At 50.1% G+C, this 9582-nt stretch overlaps 1 protein-coding gene across 5 annotated transcripts in view; it reads right to left on the bottom strand.

The window, feature by feature from the left end:
• Pgs1 (phosphatidylglycerophosphate synthase 1) overlaps window positions 1–9582 on the bottom strand; it is a 39707-nt gene that overhangs the window by 29311 nt on the left and 814 nt on the right. The window lies entirely within an intron of this gene.

Here is a 9582-nt window from a genome sequence, read left to right as displayed (position 1 = left end):
CCACTCACATACAAGCCTAACCAAAGCCACTCACACACAAGCCTAGCCAAAGCCACTCCCCAAACTCCCAACACCAGAGCTCACCAGTTCCCGCCTGGTTCAACCTGTCCCTGACACAATCCACCTCAGAAAAACACTCCTTACTGATGACTTACTGACTGGGCAGGGAGGACCCAGAGACCCCCAAATAACACAGGCTATTATTGTCCTGTTCTTAGTTGTCCCCCTAACTACATAACAAGACCCTACTGCTGAAGATACACCACTTTTGGCTGTAGGGCATAAAGAAATCCATCTGGAACTAACCTGAGGGGGGGCGCGGGGACAGGGAGGAATGCTAAAGGTGGTCTGCTTTATCTAATGGAAAGAAAAGCCATCAATGGTCTCACCTAGCAGTGACCCCTGCAGGCTACTATAATGGTCTGCCAGGCAAAATGTGCCCACAATGCAACCTTCTCCTCAGATGAGAGGCCTATTGAACAGGAAGGAAGGAATTCAAAGGTCCGTGGCTTGGGAAGTTATGGGCCCTATGGGAACCTATCAGAGTTTTTGTTGTTTTGTTGTCGTTTCTAGTTTTGTGTTTTTGTTTTGTTTGCTAAATAAACTGTCTTCTAAATATCGATGGTTTCATCCATGGTTTGCTCTCAGCCGTGGCCAGAGAAACCTTTCTGTAGTGGCCAGGAATAATGCAGAGACTTGTAACTGACCGGAGAGCTGAGAGTGATCGCTGAGTGCTAGGTCCTAACTAGATCATCCCCAGCAAGGCTCGGAGAACATCCAGGAAGAGCACTGAAAGGATTTAAGAGCTGGTGGAGGAGGAGGAGCACTGAAAATGGTGACTTCCGGGCATGACAGGCTGCTGCACCCATCAACTCACAGCACAAGATCAAGTCAACAAGGTCAGGCAACATTCCAGCACGCAGCACTGAGGCACTGGGGACTCAGTGGGGCAGCACTGGGGCACTGGGGACTCAGTGGGGCAGCACTGGGGCACTGGGGACTCAGTGGGTTGCATTACAAAGAAAGAAGGGGGGAGGAGGGGGAGAAAAGAGGGGCTGGAGCGGCAGCTCACAACACCCCAGCTCCACTTCCAGTGGCTCCAGTGGATCCCTCTTCTGTCCACTGCAGGCACCTGCACAGGTAGCTCCGGGGGAACCTGCACACATAGGCAGGCTTGGGGGCGGGGAAAAAACAAAAAGGAAAGGATATGAAGATTCTTCTGAGGAAAAGGCAGGATCAAGACACGTCGTATAAAGGGAAGAAACTACCAAAGAACAAAGAAAAGATACACTTGTTTAAAACCCTTCTGTTCTTTGTTAACAGGGTTAGCCTAGAAGAAATTCAAGACTCACAGACAGGGCTTCTGTTAAAGGACCTAGAAAAATTAAAGCGTCTTGTGTTGGTTTCTCTTTACAACTGAGATTTAGGAAGAAAGCACACAGTACACACTGGGGAAGAGAACTTTCGACGGTGCTAGCCTTGACAAGAAGGGACCCTTAGCTATCAGACACACATCCTCCCAGGGTCCCACCAACAGCAGCCTGACTGACAAAGCAGAGCCCCAGGAAACCTTCAGTATGTCCTGCTGAGCCATGTCCTTGTTGCCCTCACACCCAAACCCCACACAAACCACTCTAAATCCCAGGCTGCAAAGAGCAGCAGGAAGCCCTCAGTGTGCGACTGACTGCGGAGGGTTCTGGGCAGCATGTCCTCAGCACCCCAGGGCTCAATGAGGATTCCAGGAAGATGACTTCATTGCTTGTCCCATGCTCCAACAATGAATCTCCCCAGGGCTGCAGCGCTGCAGGGATGCCAGATGGCCCCCAGCTGCACTTCCCAGAAAGCCCACTGGCCCGTCATGGCCCGTCATGGCCAACTCACTGCTAAGATAACTTTAGCCAGCAGTGGACGGTGCTGGCTCTCTGGGTCCTGGGAGGGCTGCAACAGGCCTTGGCCACCTATGCTGAGGTGTAAACAATTTTCCCCCTCAGCAGGTGCTGGCTTGCAAATTAAAGTCCTTAGTGTGAACAAGAGATTGCTGCCTCAATGTCCTACATTGACCAGGCTCAGAGGGAAGAAGGAAACTAGGAGACAACAGGAAAACCTCATAGCTGACCTGTGAGGCATCCATTGTGTACAGTCCAAGACTGCGGAGTGGAACACAGTCTGTGTGCAGCTGTGCACCTCCACCTCACAGAGCATGGGGTGGGGGGGGGACAGACTAGAGGTCTGCCTGCCTCACTCAGTGCCACATTCCCAATCCCCACACAGCCCCCTGTGGGCAAAGTCAGTCAACCAGCTCACAGAGGAAGATGAGGAAACACCCATTCACATAAACACTCTAGAACAGGGCCAGAGTTCCTGGAAGCCTAACCCGGGCCATCATATGACTACCTACCACAAGCTATGGAAATATTCAAGAGTTGGCATCATCTGCCTCCCCTACATGTAAAAGCCTCACCACCTCACATGCCTGGGATTAGAGATCAAAGAGGAAATGACAAAAGTGATTAGGTAAATGTCAATATACATGGTCAAAGGAGAGGGGCAAGTGGTGCCTGGAGCTACTAGAAGGCTGCTGGAGCTACCAGAAGCAGCCAAGCTTGAAGAATCTTAAAAACTAGAAATTCAAACTGTACTCAGAAGAGAAAGGGCTCTGGACAAGGTGAAACCTGAGCAATGGAAACGTCTAGAAACCAGTCCAGTGACTTGTGTACACCCATACTCCTATCCCCCAAGTTATCAGGGCAGGCCTAGCCAGCCACCATGGCAGGCAGTGGCTGCAGGGGTGACAACTTGGAGCAGGTGGTCTCTCCCCTACCAGGGAGCTCTCCCTGGAAATGTTCCACCAGGGCCTCAGTCCAAAAGTTTTTCAGGCTTCTCTGTACTGGCTTCCTGTTTAATCTGTGAACTGACAGGTTTATTTTTACAAGAAAGAGCTGTGAGCCAATTAGAGTTTGCCAATTTACTGTGGAGGCATCCCAGACTTCATGTGGCTTCCACACATTCAAAGGGGAGTGCACCAGCAAAGACAGTGAGTGTAAAGGACCCCACAATGACAGTACACACCAGTGACAGCACACACAGGTGACAGTACACACAGGTGACAGCACACACAGGTGACAGTATACACAGGTGACAGCACACACAGGTGATAGTACACACAGGTGACACAGGTGACAGCACACACAGGTGACACAGGTGACAGCACACACAGGTGACAGTACACACAGGTGACAGCACACACAGGTGACACAGGTGACAGCACACACAGGTGACAGCACACACAGGTGACAGCACACACAGGTGACAGTACACACAGGTGACAGTACACACAGGTGACACAGGTGACAGCACACACAGGTGACAGTATACACAGGGGACAGTATACACAGGGGACAGCACACACAGGGGACAGCACACACCATGGGGACTAGAAGAGCTCACGTCCTAGGCAAGGCTGCAGCCCGGTCTGCTAGAAGGCCAGGATCGTGGAGACTGGCTCCTGGCTTCTCATTAATGCAACTCCTGCAGCAGACCGACTCTCCCAGAAATAAGCTTGTCCCATACCAGCCTAGCCCCACTGGACAGGAATCCAGGTTCCAGGAGTCACCCACCTACACAAGTAATTCCCCCTGAGCCAGGAGCTTTACCCACATGCCCTGGGTAAAGGCTGCCAAGCTGGACAACCTGAGTTCGATTCCCTGGAACTCACATGACAGAAGGAGAGAACTGACCACAGCAACGTGGTGGCACTCACACACAGAAGGACAGATACACACATACACACACACATACACACACAGAGTAAGAAAACTAAGCCTGAGAGCTTCCAGACAGAGCCGTCATGTTCACACTTAGGGAACCACGCCACTACGTGTGCAGCTCCCACGTCTACAGCTAGTTCCCCTAAGTCATCTCTTTCTAGATAGCATCTAGTTCTGATTACAGAAGGAAATGGTGCAAACAGACAGCAAGTCTGTAGGACCAAGGCCCCTCCTTTCCCTTGGAATCCAGGGAATACAGCGAACAGGGCCTGCAGACCAGCGGTCCCCCACCCAACACCCAAGGCCTGGAAGCACACATTCCCAGGCCTCTCAGCATGTGGGGCCAACAGCACAAAGGCAACCTCAGCCCGCAGCTTGCAGCCTGTGAACCAGGGCAGAAGCCTCTCTCAATTGCTCAGGCCACACCCACAGGATACCTGACTCTGGGTGAAGGTTCAGCCAACAGACTTAAGGCTTCCTGGAGATGGTGCAGACAAATTCCCTGAACTCAGGAATGACTGGAAAGCCTACCGGCAGGGTCCTATGGAGGGAGCACCATGAATGTGAAGCTGGGGAGTGGATTAAGCAGAAAAATAGGCTTCTTCCCACCGTCCCAAGGATCTACAGGTTCAACCACCCCAGCGTACAGCATGTGCATCCCTCTCTGGGCCCATGGATGGATGGTGAAGTCAGCCTCCCCAGCATCCACTGGGTTCAGATCAACTACCACCCCACAGTCACACCCTGGGGTGGAGCTGCAGGAACGCTCATCTCACCAAGCATTTGGAGGCTCCCCTCGCCTGTGGAAAGACACCGCCTTGTTCCCAGCCTGGTCCCTGTCCTCAGCAGAGAGACAACCCAGAAGCACAGTGTTGGCTACACCTCACCCTCTGGAGCTACAGTCCCACCCAGTGCTGCCACCACCACTGGGAGACACTAGGACTAAAACTCCTTCCCAGGGGTAGGCATGACCACACCAAGGCTCACTCTGGATGAGTACACGGATTCAGTGGCTTCCTGACTGAGCACAGGGCATGGGTCAGTACTGTAGCCTGTGTGCTCCCCACAAAAAGGCTGCACCAGAAGCAGGGAAAATGGTGTCCCCATAGCCACAAGGAAGGCCCCTTTCTGCAGTCTCCCCAGCCTCTATACCTTGCCTCCACTCCAAAGCCATGTGCTGTAAGCATTACAGCAGGTGTCAGAGAGAGACTACTTGCTCAGGTCAGGGTCTTGTGACCCTTCCAGATCCTCTATGAGGGATGTGAAAAGACAAGTCCAGCTTAGATCTCTTTTCAAGTCCGCATAGCTAAACAACCAAGATGACAGTTGTTTGGCTCTGGGGATATAAACTATAGGTTGGCCTGCTCGGCTTTGGACCGAGTGCTGGGAAGCTGAAAGACTGCCTTCACTGACCTACCAGAGAAGCCTCAATGGCCAGGAATGCTGTGTCCTGCACATGGGCCTCATTCAGGGTTCATTCCCTCTGGGAAACAGAGAGTTCCTGGCACAGACTGATGGGATCCCAGTCAGATCTTTCCAAATGCTCTCTCACCCCCACCCCCACCCCCGCCACCGGAGTCTTTAAAAGAAACTGTGGTATTTGGTCATCCCATTTTCAGAAACTACTTTTTCAGAAGAGTCCACCCTCCACCCCCCACCTCCCCTCACACATTTACACGTAAAAGTGACTGATGAGAAGATCAGCAGTCACAGCTTCCGGGAGAAGTCTGCACTTCCTGCAGCCCTGGCAGCAGAGGCCCTTCCTGGCTTCTGCAGTCTGGGCCCAGGAAGGGAAGTGATGCTCTCCTCTCGGTTACTCAAGACTGTGGCCGCTGGACTCGCCAGCAAGCACCGTTCCAGCTATACACTGACCACAAAGCTAAAAGGAAGTCGATGACATTGGGGGCTGAGCCGAGGGCTCTTCTTTCTAGCTGACGGATACTGAGGCACAGCAGGAACAAAGAGCATGACATGAACCATGCATGCCCCACGGCTCCCGCCAGGCTGCCTCCTTTACACATTTATCAGTACTTACAAGAGAGGATTAGATATCGAACGCGTGTTTTTAATCCCTGGCTGCTCTCCATCTGCTTGGCAGCATCTGCCCAGCTGGGCTCTACTCACACCAGCTAAGTCACACTCAGGGAAACTCCATAGCAACTTACCAAGCTACAACTGAAAGTCAATCAGCTGGGAAATTCTCAGAAATTATTCCTTGGTTCCAGATTATTTCTCTCCCACCTGCCCTCACTGCCGTAAGTAATAAATCAAGAGGGGACCGACGACTAGCTCGTTCAGCATATGTAAGGGCCCTGCGTTCAAACCCAGTACAACCAGAAAACTTTGACAAACGCACGGAACCAGAGTACAGTAGCATAAGAAACACTTGAAGGCAAGTGGATCAGCTGTTCAAGTTTGAGGCTAGCCTGGGCTACATAAGACCCTCTGTCAAAACTAAAATAAGCCAAAGGACAGAGCTCTAATGAGTTGGGAAGGCTGAGCCCCAACATTAGAAATGGTCAAAGAAAGGTAACTCTACAGTGTGACAACTCCTCAATAGAAAGTTCTCAGAATGTACCACTAGCCCTCCAAAGTCACACCATTTAGAACGTCCCACTGAAGGAACCTCTACGGTTACACACCATTTAGAAAGTCCCACTGAAGGAACCTTTACGGTCACTTGTTTCCCTCTCACAAGCCAGGAATTAGGACAGGCAGTGTCTCTGTCTCTCTGCACCATCCGTAAAATAAGATTTCATTATTCATAGTTAAATTAAATATAGTTTTTTCTTTCCTTTTTTTTTTTCTTCTTCGAGACAGAGTTTCGCTGTGTAGCCCTGGCTGCCCTGGAACTCACTCTGTAGACCAGGTTGGCCTCGAACTCAGAAATCCGCCTGCCTCTGCCTCCCAAGTGCTGGGATTAAAGGCGTGTGCCACGACCGCCCGGCACTAAATACAGTTTTAAAGGAAAGTCTACAGGCCACAGAAAGATATTTCCTTGTATAGCAAACAAATTCAAGATGAGGACGGAACACCCCTTTTATACACTTCCCACTAAGTCTCGCCTGCTCCAATAAGGAGTCCATTTTGTGCATCACTAGGCGTGGCCTCTAAGCACTGGGCACCTCCACCTAGAAGAGCGGTGAGCCATCCACACAAGGAATAAATGAACTGTCTAGTTCTCTCAATGACAGTGACTCAGACACTTGCTTCAGAGAAAGCAACAGTATTTCAAGATCACTAATAAGAAACCATTTTCTCATTTAAGTCTCTACGGGCACCTCTAAGCCTGGGAGGAAACCACGCAGTGAAGAACCACTCCTCCTGCTGGCCACAACGATTCACCGAGCCCCCATGACTGAGTCAGACTGGCAAGCCAGAATCTAAAGTAAGTGAAGCTCATGACTACACAGAGCTATTATCAATGAATCAGTGATCAGAGAATTACAAGAAACCACACCATTCGGGGAATGAGGAATTGGGAGGTGCAGTGGAACGATGGAGAAGAATCGAAAGCCAGCAGCAGACAGTCATTGGCCACAACTGACATGAATAATGCCAAACACTAAGGCCCCTGAGAGCCAGCCAAACAGGGCAGAGGTGGGGACAAAGACCTGCAGGGTCACCCACTGGTGGAAACACCAATCCCCACCCCTACCCTGAGAACTGTAAAACAAGAGCTTCCGAATACACAGCGAACAACTGTGGGTTCTGACTGTCACAGGTCTGTCAGTTGACCCGCCCCCGCTCAATTGTAGACTTAATCTTTTGGTTTAGAAATACAGAGCTGTGAGCACTGCAAAGATTTTTGGGAAGCTGGGCTGAGTGTGGTAGCACATGCAGGTAATTTCAGAACTTGGGGGATGGCAGGAAGATCAGGAGTTCAAGGCCAGCCCAGAAAAATGACATCCTGTCTCAAATAAACATGAGTCACGTAAGAAGTCTACAGAGACGACAACCCTCACTGCCACACCATTCCAGGCTACATTCAACCCTGCCTCAAAAAATTCAAAAAAAAAAAATTTAAAGCAACAGCTTGGTCTACATAAAAGTTCTAGGACAGCCAGGGATACACAGTGAGACCCTGTCTCAGAAGATCATTAATGGGCTGGAGAGGGCTCAGTGGTTATGAGTGTCCACTGCTCCTGCAGAAGCCCTAGGTTTGATTCCTAGAACTGCTTCTAACTTTAGCTCCAGGGACTCCAATGCCCTTGTCGGACCCCCAAAGGTACCTGAAATCATATGTACTTACAAACAGAGACACACATAATTAGAAATAAAAATAAAATCTTGGGCTGAGTGTGGTGGCCACACCTTTAATCCCGGCACTCCATGGCAGAGACTAGTAGGTCTCTATGAGTTTGAGCCAGCCTGGTCTACATAAAGAGTCAAGCCAGTCAGCTATAAAGTGAGAGCCTGTCTCAACCAAACTAACAAAATCTTTTTTTTTTTTAATTTTTTAAAGGGAATAATGAAATACTTCAGCAAGTAAAGTTGCCTGTCACCAAGCCTAAAGACTTGTGTTCAATTCTTAGGATGCACATATGCACACACAACAAAGCTTTTCATAAGAAATAAATAAATAAAACAAGAGCTGAAAATAAAGGTGCAAGCCTATAATCCTGTGCTCAGGAGGCTAAGGAAGGAGGACCCAGAGCTCCAGGCTAACCTGGGCTACAAAGCACACAGACTAGGGCAAGGGTAGGGGGGAGGGTAGCTCAGCTGGTAAAGTTATCTACCTACCTAGCATATACAAGGCCCTAAAAATGACCCCTACCTAGCCCATGACACTGGGCACAGTGACACATGCCTGTAAGACCAGCACTCGGGTTGTAGACAAAAAGGTCGTAAATTCAAAAATCATCAGCTACGAAGGACAGTCAAAAGTAACATGAGGTGAGGCCCTGTCAGGCCTAGGGGTACAGCTCCATGTAGAATGCTTGCCTATCCATAATTTGATACCCAGCAGTATAGGGGATGGTTTGTGTAGGTTGCTTAAGCTCCCTTCAGAGATCAGCACCAAAGCTGATCAATAAATAATGAGGTTTACAAACAAAGAGGAAATCAACAAAGCCTCCTAAACTGCTCCTCTTTCAAGATGAACTTTTAGAACCTTACATTTTTCAGTGGTCGGATACCATGATGTAACAAGCATCCACTGACTCTCCCGCCCGACAGAATGGCTAGGGAACCTGGAGCCATTCAGACCTGCAGGCAGTCTGAGACTTCCTTTCCGCACTGAGTCTGTCACTTGGAAGGCCCTTGTGCTTTGGCTGGCAAGCTCTCTCTGTTGAACTGATTCTGTGAATCAATGTCCCACATCTAGAACCAACACAGGTGACTGCACCTCAAGCTAGTGAGACAAGATCTTACCCATGGAACCAGAGTGGACCATTACAGCTCACACCTGGGATTCCAGCATTGGAGATGAGGCTGGAGAATGAGGAGTGCTAGGCTAGTCTGAGTTAGTCAGTTTCCGGCCAGTCTGAGATACATGAAACTACATCTCTAAAAGAACCCGGGGGGGGGGGGGGGGGGGGGGGGGGGGGGAGCGAGCTTTCTGCTGAGCCCGATGACCCTAGTTCAATCACTTCAACTCACGTGATAAAAGAGACCTGACTTCCAAAAGTTCTTCCCCTACCACCGCCTGAGCACACGCTAATTAATTATTTTAAAAAGAGAGAGAGCCAAGCTGTGGCTCAGTGGTAAAGCACCTGCCTAGCGTGCATGGGGCTCTGGGTTTGAGCCCTAGCATCTGAAGAAAAAGACTATCGCACACAAACTCACTCTCTCTCTCTCTCTCTCTCTCTCTCTC

This window comes from Mastomys coucha, unplaced genomic scaffold (assembly GCF_008632895.1).
Source record: "Mastomys coucha isolate ucsf_1 unplaced genomic scaffold, UCSF_Mcou_1 pScaffold5, whole genome shotgun sequence".
Classification (NCBI taxonomy): domain Eukaryota; kingdom Metazoa; phylum Chordata; class Mammalia; order Rodentia; family Muridae; genus Mastomys; species Mastomys coucha.
The sequence above is the reverse complement of the archived record's forward strand: the minus strand, read 5'-3'. Positions and strand labels throughout refer to the sequence as shown.